Source organism: Vicia villosa, linkage group LG1, assembly GCF_029867415.1.
Source record: "Vicia villosa cultivar HV-30 ecotype Madison, WI linkage group LG1, Vvil1.0, whole genome shotgun sequence".
Classification (NCBI taxonomy): Eukaryota; Viridiplantae; Streptophyta; class Magnoliopsida; order Fabales; family Fabaceae; genus Vicia; species Vicia villosa.
This window is the reverse complement of record NC_081180.1, coordinates 73,681,435-73,689,635: the sequence shown is the minus strand read 5'-3', so window position 1 is coordinate 73,689,635 and position 8,201 is coordinate 73,681,435. Positions and strand designations below refer to the sequence as shown.

Genomic DNA, 8,201 nt, shown 5'->3' with positions numbered 1-8,201 from the left:
CATTTTTCAACCAATGGTTCTCTATAGTGAGAGAGCGGGAACCAATAAATACAATATACAATGGGGGCTAGATACATGTGGTGTAAAGTATATATGATGTACCCATTCATGCCTAAAGTAGAAAAGTATTCTCAATTCTAACAACATCATTTGACAGATTCATCAAACTTTACACATTATTGTGGAAAACCCCTTTCACAACGGTTAAAAAAGGAATATCATCACGGTTGATCAGCTGTTATGATGTAGGGTGTTATTGTAAGTATGTTATTTTTTATCATGGGCGTGTGACTGTTGTGATAAACTAGGTAGTGCGTTACCTATCACAACGTTTATAGTAAACAATTGTTGTGCTATATATCATGGTCATGAGTGTTATATAATATTTGTCGCGCTACCTATCACAACGGTTATAGTAAACAACCGTGGTGAAATACTTTTTTTTTTTTTTTAATTTTATCTTATTTTTCCATATATTACAAATCTGTAATTTTATCTTATTTTTACCTTTGATGTAAAAAATATTTAGGTATGTAATATATATATATATATATATATATATTTACCCTTGTCATATATTACAAATATCAAAGCAAAAATCATATATTTAAAAATATCAAAGCCAAAATTATATATTAGCACCCTTGTCAAGTAGCACATTGAAAATAAACGCCTAACGTCTACAGATGTCTTTTAAGTCATCAGAGGAAAAAAGTGTACTGTCGTTAAAGGTCTACATAACAAAGTGAAGAAAATTGAATATCACATGATTTGAAACGTGATTAATAAGTAAAAAAGTTAAATAAATGTTTTCAGATTCTTCGTCTTCCTCCTTGATGGTACATAAGCCAAGAATGATGAAGATGAAGATGAAGTTGGTTGAAAAAGGTTGGTTTGGTTAATGAACGATAAAGATGCCCTTGGTTGAACGATGATGATGAAGATGACGTTGTTTGAAAAGGGTTTGATTTCGTAAATGAATGATGAAGATACAGTTGATTGAAAATGGTGTCATTTCTTAACGCTGAATGTAAGAGTTGAAAATAGTTTCGCTAATGGAAATGAAAAAATGGCTACAGAGGAGACATGCTAACTGTGTTTATTTTAAGTGAATAAGTCATTCCACCACGGTCATCTAAACCAACTGTGGTGATATATGGTTTACTTAATAAAATTTTATAAAAAAGAGTATCAGTTTTTAAGCATTTAATTTTAAAAAAAAAATATCACAACGGTTGAGTTAAACAACTGTGATATCACTTTTATTTTTAATTTAAAAATAAATCAAAGCGAAAGGCGCAACTAAAATATTGAAGAAATCACGAATTTGCTGGCGTTGAGATTCGAACCCAAGAAAGGTTAAAGGCATCACCATGATTGGTCTAAACAACCATCGTAATATGTTAATAATTCTTAATTAAAAAATAAAAAATACTGGCGCTTGAGTTTAGAAATGTCACCATGGTCCTTCAAAGGACCGTGGTAACTTGGACGTTGTTGTATGTAGTTTTTATAGTAGGGTCACGATGACTGAAAATATACATAGAATGATGTGGCTCGAGTGTTGGTGAGAACTCCATATATGGAGTTTATTAATATAGTCATCAAAATCCAAATTACTAAGTTATGTTTGAATATCAGAGATACGGAGGAGATGTGTGAGTTTTCATGTGCAGGTATAGAAAAAATTGTTGAAGAATGAAAAGATATGGAGGAGTGCGACAGTGAAGACTCAGATTCTTTGTTCATTCCACTTTCAATGGTGTCAATGGAAGATGAAGATGATGGGTAGAAGATATAGAGTAGTTATGAGCAATTTTTACATGACAGTAATCAAGAAAAAAGAGTGGGTGTGTGGCTCGAGGTCGAGGAAGAAGTAGAGAGGCAACTATAAAAGATAACCTCAATTGGTGAGAATGAAAAAGCAGTAAATCCAAGTGATGATGTTGATTTAAATGTGAATATTGGTCCAAGTCAAATAATAATAATGAAAAAAGTTAATATCAAGACTTTCAGGGTAAAATGAGGAATGTTGAAGGTATGGTGGGGCAGAAAAAAGAATAGAAAGAAGTGGGTGTTGGACAAGTGACTTTAAGCACAAGAGGGGGGGGGGTTGAATTATGATATTCAAAATTCGCGATTACTTTTATTTTCTTCTTGATTTAAGATCGTGTTAGTAGTTTCTTAAGAGTGACTAACAGCAAAAATAAAACTAAAAATAAATAGCATAACTTAAAAGCATAGAGTTAAAGAGATTGTACCAGATATTTATACAAGTTTGACCGAACATTGGCCTAGTTGTGTCCCAAAGAGATCTTCTTGAGAGCTTAACTATAAACTTTGAGTTTTGGAAGTTTATGCCCACAAACCTTTATACAATCTGATCTTGAGATTTTTACAGGCTTATCCCAAACCAAAGATAGCTTTTACCACATGCTAAGCTAACAAACCTTCTTAGAGATTTTCAGGCTGATCTCAATAACCAAAAACAATTTTTTTCCATCAAAGCTGAATAAACCAAAACATAGATTTTATGACTGGTTTATTTCACGAACAAAACTCAATCTTCTCAAAAATAGCAAACTCTCAAGAATTAAAAAATAACACGACCACTTAAAAACTCTTCCTCACGGGAAAAATTTCACACAAAAACACTATGGCAACTTAAGTGAAAAAGAAATATTTCTAAAGAGAGAAGGAGAGAAAATAGAGAGATAAATCTATAATATAAGAAAGAAAACTGTGCTGGATTATACAATTTAACCCTTGCTTTATTTGGTGACAAATCTCACTTATGGGGGCAAATTAGGTCCAAAGTAACCATTTGTCAGACAATTAGATGGTATTAGTTACATAATTGGTACCTTTTGTGCCATTCATTGGCTGTCTCCATTATTTTATATTATTCAACCCATAAACCGGTTGCATATGGACGAGAAAAAGTAGAAAAGTTTCCTCTGCAAAACAGCAATAGCAGTCATGGTCTTCCCAATGAATACACTGTTTGCAGGTATCATTCTTTCTTTCCTTCTCTTTCTTTCTCGTCCTTTCCTTCACTTTCTCTCTTCTTCCTCCTTCTCCCTCTTCTTCTTCCTTCTTCCTTCTTCCTACAGATGCAATTTGTATTCTTTCCTGACACGGTTTGTTCTGTTGAGTGCTGAGGACGATGATGAACACGATGATGGTGATGTTGATGTTGTTGGGTTCGTGATGAACGATGTTGAACGATTTTAGATGAATGAGTTGAGTTGGTTGAAGATCTATGAAGATGATGACGAAAGCTACGAATCTGAATCTCGGGTGAGGTATTTCTGGTTTTTCTTCTTGATCTCTCTTCCTCTCTCACGATTCTGAAGGGTTTTGATTTTAAGGGAAATGATTAACAAATTGTTTAGGTTTTTTTTATGAATATTGGGATTTATCTGTGTTTGAGGTTTTGATGTTTGATGAACAATGTTCTTCTGATAATTTCTGAAGGGTTTGTAAAATTGGGAAAATGATGAACTAGGGTTTTGGTTATTTTTGCCCTGCAGCTGTTTTCTTGATGATTTTTGACCTTATCCATTGTCAATTCTCATTAACATGACTTTTTTTCCAGATCCGACCCTTCCACGGGATTAGGGTTTCAGGAGATCTCGGTCGCAAGTTCTTTTCCAATATGGTATGTTTCAAGTTCCAACCAATGTTTTGTTGTTCTATAATCTTCATTGTTAGATTGTTGTGTCATGAATCTTGGTACAAAGACTATTTACTTTGGCTGAACCGACTTTTGGTTTTTGTTTAGTTTTGTTTTCTGCTAGAACTTTTTGTGGTGGTTATGCAGATTGGTTAGCAGAATTTTGTGGGAAGTGGCGGTTTGAGTCGGTGATGCAGCCTGTTTCTTCGGGAACCAGTTTGTTATTCGTTTCGGTTGAGCTTTATGCAGGGCTGCAGTTCTCATAAGACCATTACTTGAACATTATAGTAAAATAAATTCTTACTTCTTGCAGAGATTTAAGCTTCAATATGTTTTCTGGTTCAATCCCAAATTCAATCCAGGGATTGAAAAGGCTAAATTACATGTAAGTGAACATTCATTTACCGGCCGACCATAAGATTAACCAAAATAATACATCTATATGTTGATATCTAAAGAATTAGCTGTTTTTCCTTTGTTGATTTAACTTTGCTGTTTGGATGTAGGTTTATGACAAATAATTCTTTGAGTGGACCGATTCAAGACTGGATACTTAACTTCAAATTCAATAATTTTTCAATCTGTGAAATAACTTCACTCATTTTTCTTTTTTGAATACCTTTCTTTATATTCATTTGAAGCATCAAACATGTCTCTTTGATTATAGCGGAAAAGTGGATGATTCCATAGGCAATTTCTATTCTCTTAGTGTAGTCATTTCTTTTCATCTTCCCATCACCTCCCTGTTTGATTAATTCACTACTATATTGCAGAAGAAGAATAAGATGAAAGTGGATTGTAAGGTGAAGTGGATAGCTGTAGCAGTGAAAATCCGTTTTGACTGTAGCGACCTCAACGAAACAGAAGGCTGCAGTTCCGGAACAGTTTCAACTGAACGATGCACTTGATCTACACACTTTGCTGATTTTGATGGTGAGTTTTTGTAATTTCTGGATTTGAGATCCATTTCGTGAAGTTCACTCCTTTTAAATTGTTTAATACTTCGTCTTAGCATGCTGATAACACTGTTTTATATTCTTCTTGAAAGTTATTTGATCTCTCTGAAAGTCCTTGAACCTTCTTACTGAACCTATATTATTAGATCTTGTGAGATTAATAAACATTGAATTCATGCAGAAAGAGATAGAGAATAAGATAGATGATCACCATCTAGAACAATAACTGAAGCATCTTGGGTTTGTGAGAATTGCTGCTATTCATGCTTTTGTTTGCATGTCCAGTCTTTATGATTATGCAAAACAGAATTCGGGATCTTTGAGATCTGCTGTTGGAACCGTCGAAGGTACTGTTACTATGTTTTGCCATCTTTTTTTATTTTGTTTAAATTGTATTGTTTGGATCTAGATTTTTTTCGTGTTTGTTTAAGGAGAAGGAAGCACATGCATTGTTAAATGCTAAGGCCAAAATATGCTCATTAATGATGTATGTGATGTAGTTTTGGAACAGAGTCTCAATGGTACCCTATTTAAACAATGACAAATTGACAATGCTGTTGTACAAGTGCATTCACATGACCTCAACATATCAAACAGTGTTCCTCTTAGTTTTCTCCTCAATCTTTATGTTTTCATTAATTTACTCTCCCATTCCCTTCCTTTAGGTTGTCCAACTGCATCTGCCGCTGCTCCATCAAAGCGGTAATACTAACTGGCTCTGGAAATCGGCGGAGGAAAAAAGACAGAAGCTTGCCGGTATCGCTAACAAGAAGCGATTGATATGCATGTTCTATTCATTTTAAAAATTATACTAAGCTTGACATTGTTGCTTCTGAATATTATTATTGTAGATTTGGGAGTGCCATGAGTTTTTCTCTATTGGTTGATAACTATTTACTTTTCATGCAGAAACAATATGACAACAAGATTGTTGATGAATTTTTAGAGTGACAACAAGATTTTTACTTTCCAGCAAGAGTTGCTTTATTCTTTTATCACTACTACTCAATTGTGGCTTACGGTTGCTGTTGGAGTGTTTGAAGCACGTCGCATATCAGAGGCAATTTGAACTCGGGTATTGTTATTTAAACGCAGTTCTTTACAAATGCAATTTGTTTGTATTTGGTGTAGAGCAGTATGAGCAGGCTATCAAGTATGAGAAAGGTTCATTTGTTACTTCTGATGGAGCGTTGGCAACACTTTCTGGTGTTAACAGGTCTTTCTCCTAGCGACAAAGGCGTCTTTATGGATGACGTTACTAAAAGTGAACTTTGGTGGGGGAAATTACGTACTATATATCCCAGGTTGGGTTTGAACAATGGAGCTATGATTAACTGAAAGAGATCTCTTGTCATCTCATTCAATTGTTATTGTGTAGTAATCATATGATTTTTGTGGTTTTGATTTTAATTCAAGTGCAGGTTCCAGTTGCACAAACTCACGATCCCAAGGGTAAGCCTGATTGCTATGGTGTCTTCTGCCTTACCTATGATTTCAAGGCTATGAGTATTCTTCTTCACTACCTTTATCTATTTATTACATGTATATATGGTGTTTGTCAATAAGTGCATGCTGATGCATAATTTCCTTTATGTAATGTGTATAGGCAAAGTTTATCCACAGTTTAATTGTAAAAATCTTTTGGATCCTGTGTGGTAGCCCATATTTGGTGAAGCACACACGATCTATTGTCTTTAATGGCCATGCAATTTATCTCCACAGAGTTGATTTCTTATCTCAGCTTGCATTCGGTAATGGCAAATTTTTGAAGAACTACAAGTAAGCGTTCAATCTTAATTTTCGTTTCTATCGTTGTGGGGGTATGCCATGACAGATCCTTGCCATCAATCTTCTATTCTGATACTGTCAGGATTACAAACCTATCCTATAATAAATGTATTTAAGTCGTCATGATTTCCTCATCACAAAACTCACATTGTAGAATCTATTTGGATCAACATCTGTGTATGCCTACATTGAAGGCATTTTCAGTTCTGTTGTTGGAACTACAACATCTGTGTATGCTTACATTTTAGGTACAATATTCGACTTTATTTCTTGCATGGAGAAATACCTTGAACTTTTATGCTTCTTATCTAATAAATTTTTTTTGGCATCTCACTTTCACGCAAATTCGGTGCCTTTTTTGCATCGATCCCCTACCGATAATTGGTGCTATATACTGTGTTTTATTTGGCATTGTTGGTAAGTGTAGGCCAAACACATATAATTTTTAGTTTTAATATTTATGTCGAGAGAGAGTACTTGCATATATGAAAATATAATCCAATGATTTTATCTTTATAGGTTACTAACAGGATCAATCATGGCTCATGAAATGATGCATAACCTGGTTTTATGTTTGGTCTGTAGGTATCCTATATGCAGAATCCCAATGGTCAAACATTAAGATAGTAGGATTGGTTATGTAACTTTGATGGGGTGACTGATAATTGTAACTTGCTGGGCTGGTCTTGATTTTATTGTATTGAGTTGGTTCTGCATTAGTTTGGGTACATATTTATATATATATATATATATATATATATATATATATATATATATATATATATATATATATATATATATATATATATATATATATATACAAGCTCCATTGTTTAGCAAAAAAAACAAAACTTCAATTTCAATCTTATTTGCTCACTCTTTTACTACTCTTTATCACAAACAATGCAGACACATGTGCACACTATTGTATCTAATGTTGGAGTTGAAGGTGTTGTTGTTGCTGGAAAACTTTAGGAACAGAATAATTCTAATCTTGGTTATGATGCCAACAAAGGTCAGTGTTCCCCATTTTCTTTTTCGTTGTTGTCGTGTTTAAATAGTTTCTTTTGTTTGTGTTATTATTATTGATTATGTTGTCAACTATTTTTCTTGCAGCTTTGTAATTAGGTGAATATGTAGATATGGTTAAGTCTAAAATTATTGATCCATTGAAGGTGGTTAGGACCTTCTTGGTTGACATAACCAGGTAGGATATTTACAAATTAGCAGTGGATACTAAAGTATTTGGTATGTTATATAACCACTTTGCTTACCATCATTTTTCTGCAGTGTATCGTCTTTGATGATAACAACCGAAGTTATTGTTTCTGAACTCCCAAAAGAAGATAGAGACAGTCCTACAATGCCTGACAACATGGGTGGTATGGATTATTAGCTGCTATGAAGACTTGAATTAAAGTGGTGTTTCGCCACTATTATAGCCTCTCTTTTTATATTTGACATAAGGCATTCATGTAATCATAATGAGAGATGAAAGTTGTAGGTGGGAAGATTTGTGATTGTTATTGTATATGATATGATTGTGATATTCAGAATAATTTGCATTCCAAAATAGTTAGGAATTATTCCCTTCATAAGTTGTCAAATGAAACCAAGGTCTCAATTAAATTCTTTCCCAAAAAAGGTTGTTTTATTAATACTTTTAAATTGTTGATTTTTTCCGACTAAGTATTAAAGTTGTTGATTTTTAGTTTATATCTTTTAATATTTATTTATTTAATATTTTTTAAATATTTATTTTTATTTATGTTCTATTAAGA

The 8,201-nt window shown here is 33.4% G+C and overlaps 2 long non-coding RNA genes across 3 annotated transcripts; both read left to right on the top strand.

Moving 5' to 3' along the window:
• Positions 1-2,767: 2,767 nt before the first annotated feature.
• On the top strand, positions 2,768-4,598 carry LOC131609602 (uncharacterized). Of its 2 annotated transcripts, XR_009286276.1 has the most exons (4): positions 2,768-3,010; positions 3,156-3,300; positions 3,599-3,661; positions 3,824-4,589. It is a non-coding gene; the product is annotated as an uncharacterized LOC131609602 (long non-coding RNA). The 2 variants fall into 2 exon arrangements; XR_009286275.1 differs by lacking the exon at positions 2,768-3,010 and having other exon boundaries at positions 3,018-3,300; positions 3,824-4,598.
• A 693-nt stretch (positions 4,599-5,291) lies between these two features.
• On the top strand, positions 5,292-7,728 carry LOC131609597 (uncharacterized). The gene is made up of 6 exons (XR_009286274.1): positions 5,292-5,388; positions 5,542-5,707; positions 5,849-5,936; positions 6,054-7,145; positions 7,330-7,435; positions 7,537-7,728. It is a non-coding gene; the product is annotated as an uncharacterized LOC131609597 (long non-coding RNA).
• The last annotated feature ends 473 nt before the right edge of the window (positions 7,729-8,201 follow it).